Genomic DNA, 13,036 nt, shown 5'->3' on the forward strand with positions numbered 1-13,036 from the left:
TATAGGTTGGGATCATTAAATTTTTTGAACTTGGAAAAAAGCAAATGGGGTCCCGGGGGTTCTCATCATTTTCAATGCCCTCCACTTAGCCAAACACCATTTCAGAATCAGTTATCTGTAAAATCATTATAAGCTAAGCTTTTGGTACTGGTAAGACAGAGTAGTAGCGGTCTTTTTTTTTTTTTTTGGGTTCTGAATTTTTTTGTTTTTATTTTATTTTTAATGAAAGAGACATATAAATATATAATTGCCCTTAAGTCATGAGTGAGGGACTATGAAAGATCATGCCGCCATTCATAATCTCGCCGCCATTCTCGATTTGACGATTAAGAAAAGTGAGTTACAAAATATAATGAAAGCTAAGAAACTCGATTTCATTTATCTACAATTGTGTTTGTTTGAGTGTTATTAACCTGATAAATTTTTTATTTTATTTTTTAGTATATTTAATAAATTTTTAATAATAAAAATAAAAATATTAAAAAAATAAAAATATTATTTATATAAAATATTTAAACATAAATTTTTTTATTTTTTGAAAATATATTTTAGAAAAATAACTCAAAATAAAAGTTTTTTTACAAAAATTCGTCCAAACAAATCTTTAACAGAGTGAAATGCCAAAAATGTAGGTTAAATTTATATTTTTGAATTTTTCTAATGAGCTAGTTCAATATGTATTAATTTTTTTATATGGAAAGAATTTGTGAGTTTGACGCTCATGAAATTATTAGATAAATAGTAATAAATATATTTCTTAAATGAGTAATAAATAAATTTTCATTCGTAAATTTATATGATAAAATATTTGATAAACTAATTTCAATTAGATTGGGCTAATAATTTATTGATGATTCAAAATTTTTGTTAATGACAAAAATGCCCACATTTTCAAATATATCACCGTAAGAAAAAAAATGTTAAGCACAGTTAAATTTATCAACGAATTTATTAAAAAAATTTGTCGATAATATATTTATTGTTGGAATAAATACGATAATATAAACCTCACCAATAATTATTTACTAGCAAATTTTTTTGTCTGCCACTAATTACCGTCGAAATATTTTTGCTGGTAATTTTTACCGTCAAATTTTTTTTCTAGTAAATTCGACAATAATATATTATATTATTAATTAATAATTAAATTAATAACTATAAGCGGATTTAACAGACGGTAAATCTAACGATAAACTTAAATTTTAAATTTTTAAAAAATGTTTAAAAAAATATAATTTTAAATATTTATATTCAATAATTTCTAAACTAATATATCAGAAAATACAACACTAATTAACTTAAAAAATAATTAACTCAGACAATAATAAACTTAGAAAATTAACAACAATAAATAATAAGTTAATAAAATATTTCATGACCTCAATAATAAATCAAATAATTAACAACAATCAATTAATTAATTCAGAAAAGAATTATAAAAGAAAAAACGTAATTCAATGCTTATTAAACAACTGACTTCGAAACTTGAGGGTAAATTATTTAATGATAAAATACAAACGTAATTCATGCATATTACCTGTAGTATGTAGAATATTGATATTGCTCTATATTCTTGTTATCAAGTATCCGTTCATACAACAAAAATATATGCATTAAACACGAAAAAATTAGTTAAACTTAAATAAATAGATCATTTTATAGTTTAATGGCCTCTTAATAAAAACAACGATATTGTTAATACTTACAATTGGATACAACATTGAATTAAATTCTTAATGCAGTATTGTCTTGCCTAAAATAACTTGAATAAAATAAAAAATATATATCTGAGATACCTCTTTTTTGCAGAAACCTCAATTTATGAACCCTTTTGGTTTACGCTAAGTAGCAAATGAATTCAATCTAGTTTTCTAGTGTTTATAGTTTCTAATCACATAACATTATTTAGTGGCAGTACAATAGAAAAGAATGAAATTATCAGTTTCATATATGTTAGACATGACTTCGTATATATATATATAATAAATGACTTTGGGTAGCAATGTTTGCATCGTATGCTATACTTGAGAATAATATATATCATCCTCATCAGTCCTTTGAATTGTAGCCTTATATCAAACCATCTCAAATAAATCACATTCAGAACTTACTTTTAAAAATTTAGTAATAACTATTAGAACTTATATAAAAACTCGCAACGCAATACAAATTTTATTGAATTTAGAATTCAGGATGAGAAAGAGGTGAAGATAATGAAATCAATCTTCTTATGAAGAACATCCTGCCTATTTGATTTTACATAGTTGTATTACCCTTGATTGTTATCATTCATAGAATAATATAGTCCTATATAATTTATCTCAGAAAACATTTGGACATGAACCACTTCAAAATGATAGCATGAAATATTAGAGAAAATTTGAACAATTTAAAAAAATACTTAAACATGAACTACTTCAAATGATAGCATAGGCATCACCCGTCCTAAGTTGAAGCTAAATAGAAACAACAATAACCAAAAAGCACCACCTAAATTTTAAAAAACTAAAGGAATACTAATAACTAATGACATTTTTAACTCTTCCTGATATGATCCTCAACATTTTCAAACTGAAAATTCAATTACACAAAGAAACCAACCACACCAATCCCAATCCTAGTCAGAATTCTCAAAACCCCCCAAACTGACTTGTACTTTTCAAACATTCAATACATCAACAATATTTTTATTGCAAAATCAAGTAATAAACCTTTAACAATATAGAAACAATCACTTTCATTCTTCATGATATTAGAACAATAAACAGAAATAATAATAATAAACACAAAATTCAAAATTAGAATTATGAACAAAATTTTAAACACAAAATCATCAAAATAGAATTAAAAAAATTTCTAAATAAAAAATAGAACTAAAAAAACTTAAATATAAATTAATACATGAACTAAATCTGAAAAAATCTTAGGATGAAGGAGGAGGACAACATACCTGGAGGGAGAAAGGAGGCAATGATGAGAAGAATTATGGTTAGTCTAGAATTTTCTCAATAGAAATAAGAACTTCGTTGTGAGCATAGTGCAAAGTCCAAACTGACACATAACTCTCAATCAAATTTTAATATTTTTGTTGTCACAAGTACAAACTCCAATGAAAAATAATCGAGAGTATTCAAATCTTGGGTCGTCTCACAAGGAATTGCAATGAAGTGATCAATTATTGGCTATGAAGGAACAAGGAGGGTTTGATTTGATAAAAGGGCAAGAAAATAAATGACAAGAAAAGTAAAGTAAACAATTAAAGAAAGCAAGTACTAAAAAGAGACATTCATGGCAAGGATTGAGAATATAGGCATTCTATCCTAGTCACTAATTATTCATACTCTAAGTCGAGCTATACGATCCGGGCTGACCGAAGACAAGAGCGACCGACCTCTTAAGGTTGGATCGACACCGACCTCTTCTTAAAGAGCTCGGCCAAAACGCTATGGAGGCCCAAGTAGGCCCAAACAAAAGGACGCAGTCCACTTTTAAGGCGGCTGGCCTAAAAGATAAGATGACTTCACTTAAAGATAAGATAAGATAACTAACTTATCTCAAGAAAGGTCACTCCACACTACTATAAATACACTGAAGCACGCAGGTATAACTCATACTCTGATTCCACACAAAAACCTACCTAAAGCACGTGCTAACTTAAGCATCGGAGTTTCTTGTAAGTACCACCACCCTCCACTAATGAAGGATCAGCAGCACCACCAAGTCCAACAAGTCGGACACGACAGATCCGGCCACAACAGCAGATCCCTTCCGAGATCGACTTTCAGTTTTAGGTAACCCTCGGAAAATTGGCACCGTTGCCAGGGACCCTGGAAGTCATCCCATCACCATGGCAGACAACCTCGACAACGATCACAACTCTGGAGAGACCTCCGGAGGGAAACAAGACGACGCCGAGAGCTAGAGGATAAGCTCCTAAAGCTCAAGGCCAATCTCAAAGCTAAAACTGTTCGATCCAGTCATGAAGATAGCTCCCACAAGGACCAAGATCCATTCACCAAAGAAATCATGAAAGCTAAAGTCCCAAAAGACTTTAAAGCTCCTGACATGACCCCATACGATGGTACATCTGATCCAAGCCATCATCTCAGCAATTTCAGAAGCAGGATGTATTTCAATGACGCCTCGGACACCATTCGATGCAAAGCTTTCCCAACTACTCTGACCAAGACGGTAATAAAGTGGTTCGACAATTTACCGCCAAGGTCCGTAGCAAGCTTCGATGACCTCGCCAAGAAGTTCCTAGCCAGATTCTCCATCCAAAAAGACAAAGCCAAGCCTGCCCCTAGCTTGTTAGGGATTAAGCAAGGAGATCAGGAAAGCCTCCGCAGCTACAAGGAAAGATTCAATAAGGCATGTCTGGATATACAAAATCTACCAACAGAAGCAGCCATCATGGGTTTCATTAATGGCCTACGAGAAGGACCTTTTAGCCACTCAATATCCAAAAAATACCCAACATCTCTAAATGAGGTTCATGAAAGAGCAGAAAAATACATCAACATGGAGGAGAACTCCCGATTGGGAGATAGCTCAAAAGCCGGATTCTCCTACCCACCTCGGGACAAGGATAAAGAATCCAAGAAGAAAGAAGACCAACCCATTGAGAAACCCAGAAAATACCATAACTACACTCCTCTCAGGGTGTCCCTTGTGGATGTCTACAGAGAGATATGCAACACTGAGAAGATCCTGCCCCCTTGTCCGATTAAGCATAAGAGAGGAGAAAGTCGGACAGAGTATTGCGAATACCACCGAGTCTATGGGCATTCTACCAATGAGTGCTTCAACCTAAAGAATGTCATAGAAAAGTTAGCACGAGAAGGGTGACTAGATTGTTTCTTAGCCAGTAAAGCAGATGAACCGAGAAAAAGAAGAAGGGATGAAGAGGCCGGACGAGTTGAACGTCCACCTCACACCCCTAAAAGACATGTTCATATGATAAATGGAGGATTCGCAGGAGGAAGGATCTCTAAATCTTCTCGCAAAAGACACCTTAAAGAGGTATATTATGTCGGAGAAGGGGACAGGTCACCCAACCTTCCCACTATTACCTTTACCCAAGAAGACACCACATGCATCATCCTGGGACACGATTATCCCATGGTCATTACCATCATACTCGCCAATGCTAACCTCCATCGAACGTTGGTAGACCAAGGAAGTTCCGCAGACATCTTGTTCAAATTTGCCTTCAACAAACTCGGCTTGCAAGATAAAGAGCTCAAAGCATATCTGAATAGCTTGTTCGGACTTGGAGACACCCCAATCCAACCACTAGGATACATCTCGCTACATACAACCTTTGGAAAAGGAACTCGGTCAAGGACATTAAACATAGACTACATCGTAGTCGACGTGAGCTTAGCTTATAACGCCTTAATAGGTCGGACAACGCTAAACCAGCTCGCTGGAGTAGTCTCTATTCCACATCTGTGCATGAAGTTCCCAACTCTAGAAGGGATCGCCACAATAAAAGGAGACCTAAAGATTGCACGATGCTGTTACAACGAAAGTCTAAACCTTAAAGGCAACCCCAGAGGAGAGGAAATCAACACCATTGAACTCGGGGGAGTTCGAGTTCACGAAAAACTTCATCCACAACCTGAGGATGAGACCGAAGAAGTCCAAATAGGGGACGCCCGGGATAAAATAACAAATATAGGGGCAACCTTAAAAGGAGACTTAAAGGAGCCAGTGATACAGTTCCTAAAGGATAATGCTGATCTCTTTGCGTGGAAGGCCGCAGACAATGCCCGGTATAGATCCCAAATTAATGTGCCACAAACTGGCGGTATACCCTAGATCTCGGCCTGTGCAACAGAAGCGCAGCAAGCTTGGACCAAAAAGGTCCCAAGCTGTAGAAGAGCAGGTGCAAGCCTTACTGGAGACAGGGTTCATAAGGGAGGTCAAGTACCCATTATGGCTAGTGGTGCACGAATTTGTAATCCGTACAACTAACCAGCAAGTGCACTGGGTCGTCCAAGTAATACCTTACGTGAGTAAGGGTCGATCCCACGGAGATTATTAGTTTGAAGCAAGCTATGTTTATTTTATTATTCTTAGTCAGGATGTCAATCAAAATTATCAATTGGAATTATTAGATTGGAAAAAATAAAAGAGAATAAAATCGTTACTTGTTGTGCAGTAATGGGGAATATGTTGGAGTTTTGGAGATGCTTTGTCCTCTGAATTTCTGCAATGTAATATTCAACTCAATTGTTTGTAAAGCCCGTCTACGGCAAGCTGTATGTAGGGTGTCACCATTGTCAGTGGCTACCTCCCATCCTCTCAGTGAAAACGGTCCAAATGCTCTGTCACAGCACGGCTAATCAGCTGTTGGTTCTCGATCATGTTGGAATAGGATCCATTGATCCTTTTGCGTTTGTCATCACGCCCAGCAATCGCGTGTTTGAAGCTCGTCACAGCCATTCAATCCTTGAATCCTACTCGGAATACCACAGACAAGGTTTAGACTCTCCGGATCCTCAAGAATGGCCGCCATCAATTCTAGCTTATACCACGAAGATTCTAATTAAAGAAGCTAAGAGATGCCCATTCAGTCTGATGTAGAACAGAGGTGTTTGTCAGGCACACGTTCATGGGTTGAGGAAGGTGATGATTGTCACAGATCATCACCTCCTTCATAATTAAGCGCGAATGAACATCTTAGATAGGAACACACATACATTTGAATGAAATAGAAACAATTGCATTAATTCATTGAGACGCTGCAGAGCTCCTCACCCCCAACAATGGAGTTTAGAGACTCATGCCGTCAAAGTGTATAAAATTCAGATCTGAAAATGTCATGAGGCACAAGATAAGTCTCTAAAAGTTGTTTAAATAGTAAACTAGTAACCTAGGTTTACAGAATATGAGTGAACTAAGATAATTGGTGCAGAAATCCACTTCTGGGGCCCACTTGGTGTGTGCTATGGCTGAGACTAAAGCTATCCACGAGCTGAGGCTTTTCTTGGAGTTAAACTCCAAGTTATAACGTGTTTTGGGCGTTCAACTCCTGATCATGACGTGTTTCTGGTGTTTAACTCCAGACAGCAGCATGTACTTGGCGTTCAACACCAAGTTACGTCGTCTATCTTCGCGCAAAGTATGGACTATTATATATTGCTGGAAAGCCCTGGATGTCTACTTTCCAACGCCATTGAGAGCGCGCCAATTGGACTCCTGTAGCTCCAAAAAGTCCATTCCGAGTGCAGGGAGGTCAGGATCCAACAGCATCAGCAGTCCTTTTTCAGCCTAACTCAGATTTTTGCTCAGCTCCCTCAATTTCAGCTAGAAATTACCTGAAATCACAGAAAAACACACAAACTCATAGTAAAGTCCAGAAATATGATTTTTGCCTAAAAACTAATGATATTCTACTAAAAACTAATTAAAACATACTAAAATCTACATGAAATTACCCCCAAAAAGCGTATAAAATATCCGCTCATCAGCTAGCCAACGTTGTCTTGGTGAAAAAGTCAAATGGCAAGTGGAGAATGTGTACCGACTACACTGACCTCAATAAGGCCTGCCCAAAAGATCCCTACCCGTTCCCGAATATAGACACTCTAGTGGACGCCTCTTCCGGATACACGTACCTCTCCTTCATGGATGCCTATTCAGGATACAAACAAATCCCAATGTACCCACCCGACCAAGAGAAGACCTCGTTCCTAACCCCAAAGGCAAACTATTGCTATATAGTTATGCCCTTCAGACTCAAGAACGCAGGAGCTACCTACCAAAGATTGATGAACAAAGTCTTCGCCGACCACATCGAAAAGCTAATGGAGGTCTATGTAGATGACATGCTGGTAAAAACACAAAGTGAGGAATCATTTTTATCCGACCTGGCTAAAGTGTTCGACACCATAAAAAAGCATGGTATGCAACTTAACCCCGCAAAGTGTACCTTCATGGTAGAAGCTGGCAAATTCCTGGGTTTCATGCTCACCCAAAGAGGAATCGAAGCAAACCCAGATAAATGCCAGGCTATACTCAACATGAAAAGTCTGACTTGTGTCAAAAAGGTACAACAGCTCAATGGTAGACTGGCAGCTCTGTCAAGATTTCTAGCCGGATCAGCCATAAGATCTCTCCCTTTTTACGTAACATTAAGGAAGGGAAAGAGGTTTGAATGGATAAGGGAGTGTAAATGAGCCTTCCAAGATTTTAAAAAATTCTTGGGGCAACTACCCATCCTTACTCGGCCACAGGAAAGTGAAGAACTTATATTATACCTCGTAGTGGAAAGTCGGGCGATAGCATCAACACTAGTCAGAGAAGACGAAAGTAGGCAACAACCCATCTACTTTATCAGCAAGGCTTTACAAGGGGCCGAACTAAACTATCAAAAGATAGAAAGGTTCGCCTACGCCCTCATACTTACCTCTCGGCGACTCCGGCAATACTTTCAAGCTCACTATCAGAGTTCAGACAAACCAGCCCATAAAAGGCATCCTCCAGAAATCAGACTTAGCTGGAAGAATTCTACAGTGGGTAGTCGAGTTATCTGAATTTGATCTTCGATATGAAGCTCGGACAGCCATCAAATCACAGTATTTGGCTAACTTCATTGCTGAATACACTGACACCCCGGGAACTCCCACAAAATGGAATCTCTACGTGGACGGCTCTTCAAACAAAACCGGGAGTGGCGCAGGTGTAATTATCGAAAGTGATCAGGGAACCTAAATCGAGCTATCACTAAAGTTCGAATTTCCTACCTCAAATAATCAGGGCGAATATGAGGCACTACTGGCTGGTTTGAGGCTGGCTAGGGAGGTAGGAATTCAAAAGCTTACCATCTTCAGCGATTCACAAGTAGTCACCTCACAAATAGATGGGAACTACCAAGCTAAGGATCCCACCATAAAAAAATAGCTAGACAAAACCAGAGAACAGCTCGGACAATTTAGGGGATATGAGGTCTGACATATACCTCGGGAACAGAATGCCCGAGCTGATGCACTTTCAAAACTAGCCAGCACCAAACCAGGGGAAAATAATAGAAATCTCATCCAAGAAACATTACAAAGTCCATCAATATCAGAAGAAGAAAAATTCCTAACCATATCAGGTCGGGATCAAGGATGGATGACCCCCATAATCAACTACCTCAAGTTTGAGATACATCGCACAGATAAAAAGGAGGCGAAAAGGCTAGTACGAGAAGCACAGTACTACACCATAGTGGACAACATCCTATACATGAGAGGGATTTCAACATCACTCCTAAAATGCGTGCCAGACTCCGATACAAGGGAAGTCTTGGAAGAAGTACACAGTGGCATGTGCGGTAACCATCTGGGAGCACGAGCGCTTTCAAAAAAAGGTACTCCGAGCTGGTTTCTACTGGCTGACCTTATAAAAGCAAGTAACAGAGTTCGTCAAGAAATGCCCACCATGCCAAAAGCATGCTAACTTACACATAGCTCCGCTTGAAGAACTCATCTGTGTTACATCACCCTGGCCATTTGCAAAGTGGGGACTTGACCTTCTCGGACCCTTCTCCCAAGGTTCAGGGCAAGTCAAGTTTCTCATTGTAGGCGTAGACTACTTCACAAAGTGGATTGAAGCAAATCCATTAGCTACTGCTACCGCCCAAAGAAGTCAGAAATTCCTATATAGAAACATCATCACAAGGTTTGGGGTTCCTTACTCCATTAACACTGATAATGGAACTCAGTTTACCGAAACAGGTTTCAGGAATTTAGTAGCTGACCTGAAAATAAAGTACCAATTCACATCTGTAGAACACCCACAAGCCAACGAATAAGCAAAGGCTGCCAATAAAGTCATATTGCCTGGGTTAAAACGAAGGCTACAAGATGCAAAGAGAGCTTGGGCTGAAGAGCTCCCATAAGTCCTATGGGCATATTGGACAACCCCACATTCAACCACAGGAGAATCACCCTTCCAACTTGCTTATGGAATGGAGGCAATGATTCCAGCAGAAATAGAAGAAGGATCTCCCAGAATGATCCTTTACAATGAAGAGGCCAACTTCCAAATCCAAAGGAAAGAGCTTGACCTACTTCCAGATGTCCGAGAAAGAGCTCGGATTAGAGAGGAAGCACTAAAGCGTCGAATGGCTTTAAAATATAATCAGAAGGTAGTCCAATGAAGCTTCGCCACCAATGATCTCATTTTAATCTGAAACGACGTCAGATCAGGTCGATCAGGAGAAGAGAAGCTAGCAGCTAACTGGAAAGGACCTTACCAAGTTGTAGAAGTACTGGGAAAAGGTTACTACAAGGTGTTTGAACTCGAGGGGCGAGAGCTGCCAAGGTCATGGCATACCTGTAACCTAAGAAGGTACTATAGTTAGAAAGTAATAAAGATCTTAGGTCAAGGTGCACTCTTTTTCCTACAAAGGTTTTTTAACGAGGCGCCAGACCAAGATCTACCAAATTACTCGACCTAGAAGGGTAAGCACTTATATGCTCATATTTTTATGTTTTTATTTCATTTACTATTCAAATAAAAGTTATCAATTCCCTAAAAAGTTTCATACCAAGATGCATTAATCTAAGCTCATAAAATGCAAAAATTTATTACTCGATTACAAAGAGGTCAGCAAGGTGAAAACCAAATTCATCACCTGATTACAAAGAGGTCGGCAAGGTGAAAACTAAGTTCATCGTCTAATTAAAAAGAGGTGGGCAAGGTGAAAGCGATAGAAGCATATTAATGCAAAAATTTATAAAAAGTAACCCATAGAAAGCGACCTGACGAGGTTTGGCTAAAAATGGATTACTAAAAGTAACTTAACAAGGGCCGACAGAGAAGTCGGGCCAACGAAAGGATCACTGAAAAGGGATGAAGAAATCTCGCTAAGGCCAAAGAAAGGCTAAAAAGTCGAGGCAAAAGTGCCTAGCTATAAAAGTACAAGTCTTGCAAAAGGACACTACTTAAAAAGCAAGAGCACAAACCAGAGCTAAAAAAGTCATCCAAACAAACTATAAAGAAAAGGTTCCCCTTCGAACACTACCTAAAAAGTTGTTGGAATATGACTAAAAATCTCAGGTCGCACAGGTCAACGTCAGAGGAGCGCATGTACGACCTCCAGAAAACAGAAAGCCAAAAAGGTTGAGAAACAACTTATGGCTCAGAAAGTGCTTAAAAGGGATGCAACTCCCCTCAAAGGAAAGCACAACCTCAGAGCAGGGCTACAAAAAGTCATCCAAAACTAAAAAGGTTCTATTTAAGGAACGTTAAAAAGTTGTCGGACAAGTCGCTAAAAGCCCAGCCACCAAGCCACGGAGACTGCCTGACTTGATACAAGGTTAACCAACACCAAGTCAAAGCAGGGCATGACCCCCAAAAAAGCAAGGGTAGAAAACTCACTCAAAAAAGGTCAGACTGGGAAATACGTAAAGAAAAATTCAAAGGGTTACAAAAAAGTAAAACCCCAAACGTTTAGCAAAATACAGTTATCATAATAAAACATTAAAGACTCAAAAGGCCACCTGAAAGGTAGCCTCAGAGTTTAAAGTGTTTTGTTTCTTCAAAATAAAGTTGCTAAGAAAAGCAACCGAGTGTCAAAGAGGTCAACCACACAAAGATTTACAAAAAACATGTTCAAAGTCCACAAGCCGGACTATATGGATGCACAAGCATAATAAAGAAGTCATCAAGAATCCAAAGTCACCTCGGCAGTCACATCCTTGGGAGGGGAGGTCTGGTTGCAAGAGGGGTGGCATTGACAACCCCATCTGGGCCATTCAGTATCTCCACATCAGGATCGGACCTAGAGGGGGCCACCTCGACTGAAGGAGTTGAAGAGGCTGAGGCTGCAGAAGCTTTGTCTAGCGGCGTAGGAGGAGGACCCTCATCTTCGTCATCAGGGGTAGGCACGATCTTGCCATTCTCTATCACATTATCCAGACTAAATAGAGTTAGGTCGAGCTCAGGGGCAAGAACTCGGACTTTAGCCTTCAAGTTCTCATATGCATTAGTCACACTGTCCACCATGTGACCCTGGAGGTCGGCATAATCAGCTTGGGCAGACTGAAGCCTTTCCCTAGTCTCCAGCAACTCGCTATATGTACGGGTGTAGCTCTCCTTGTATTTTTTCTCCGTTTCCTCAGCCAAATTTGCAGCTGCATCTGCACCGGTAGCCCGAGTTTTCTATTTATCAACATCAATCTCCAACTTAGCCACCTTGGCATCTAACTCGTCCTTCAAAGCCTTGATCCTGTTATACTTAGATTTAGCATCTTCCATGAAGGCTTTAGTAGCACAAACTGGGCATTCTCGGACAACTCGAGATAAGGCTGCACCAAGGTTGGCCATCTGAACACTATTGCTTGTTATAAAATCAAGATGGTGAAGGATAGACACATCATCGGTAGAAACCTGGCCATGAGGAGCAATCAACTCCGTGGCAAACGCCACACAGTCAAACTCTTTATCATCCAGGTTATAAGTCCCTATAGTCTTTTGCTTTTTTGGAAGGGGACCAACAACATGGGAGGAAGCAACACCATAAGACATTTGAAGATGGTCGGGAAAAATTGTTTGAACTCAGGGTGTCGGGATAATCTTCCTCGGCCCCTGAGACTCAATTGGCGGATTCTTTGGAGGCAGCTGTGCCAAAGACCCCTCCCCCAAAACCTTCTATGGCAGATTCTGAGCGGCCACCCCGTTCTTAGCCTTCTGAAAAGATTTCATTGAGTCTGAAGACTTCACCATCTCTAAAAAAGAAGCCAGGAAAATAAATTACAAACAAAAAGGGGATAACATTCAACTACAATAGAAGAAAAACTATCAGAAAAGAAGTCGAGCGCTACCAAGTTCAGCACAAAGAAGGGAGGAATCTCCCAGAAACCTCTTGGTGTCCAAATCAGGAGGTTCCACCCAATGCTCCTCTAAGACACCCACAAAGGCCTATTCAACCTCATCCAAACTCTCCCAAGAATACTTATTCACTACTACATCTTTTTGCCAACACAAAGTAAAAGTCGGCTCGTTATTCTCATCTAGAAAGAAATGGTGGACATCCTCG

This window comes from Arachis hypogaea, chromosome 1 (genome assembly GCF_003086295.3).
Source record: "Arachis hypogaea cultivar Tifrunner chromosome 1, arahy.Tifrunner.gnm2.J5K5, whole genome shotgun sequence".
NCBI lineage: Eukaryota > Viridiplantae > Streptophyta > Magnoliopsida > Fabales > Fabaceae > Arachis > Arachis hypogaea.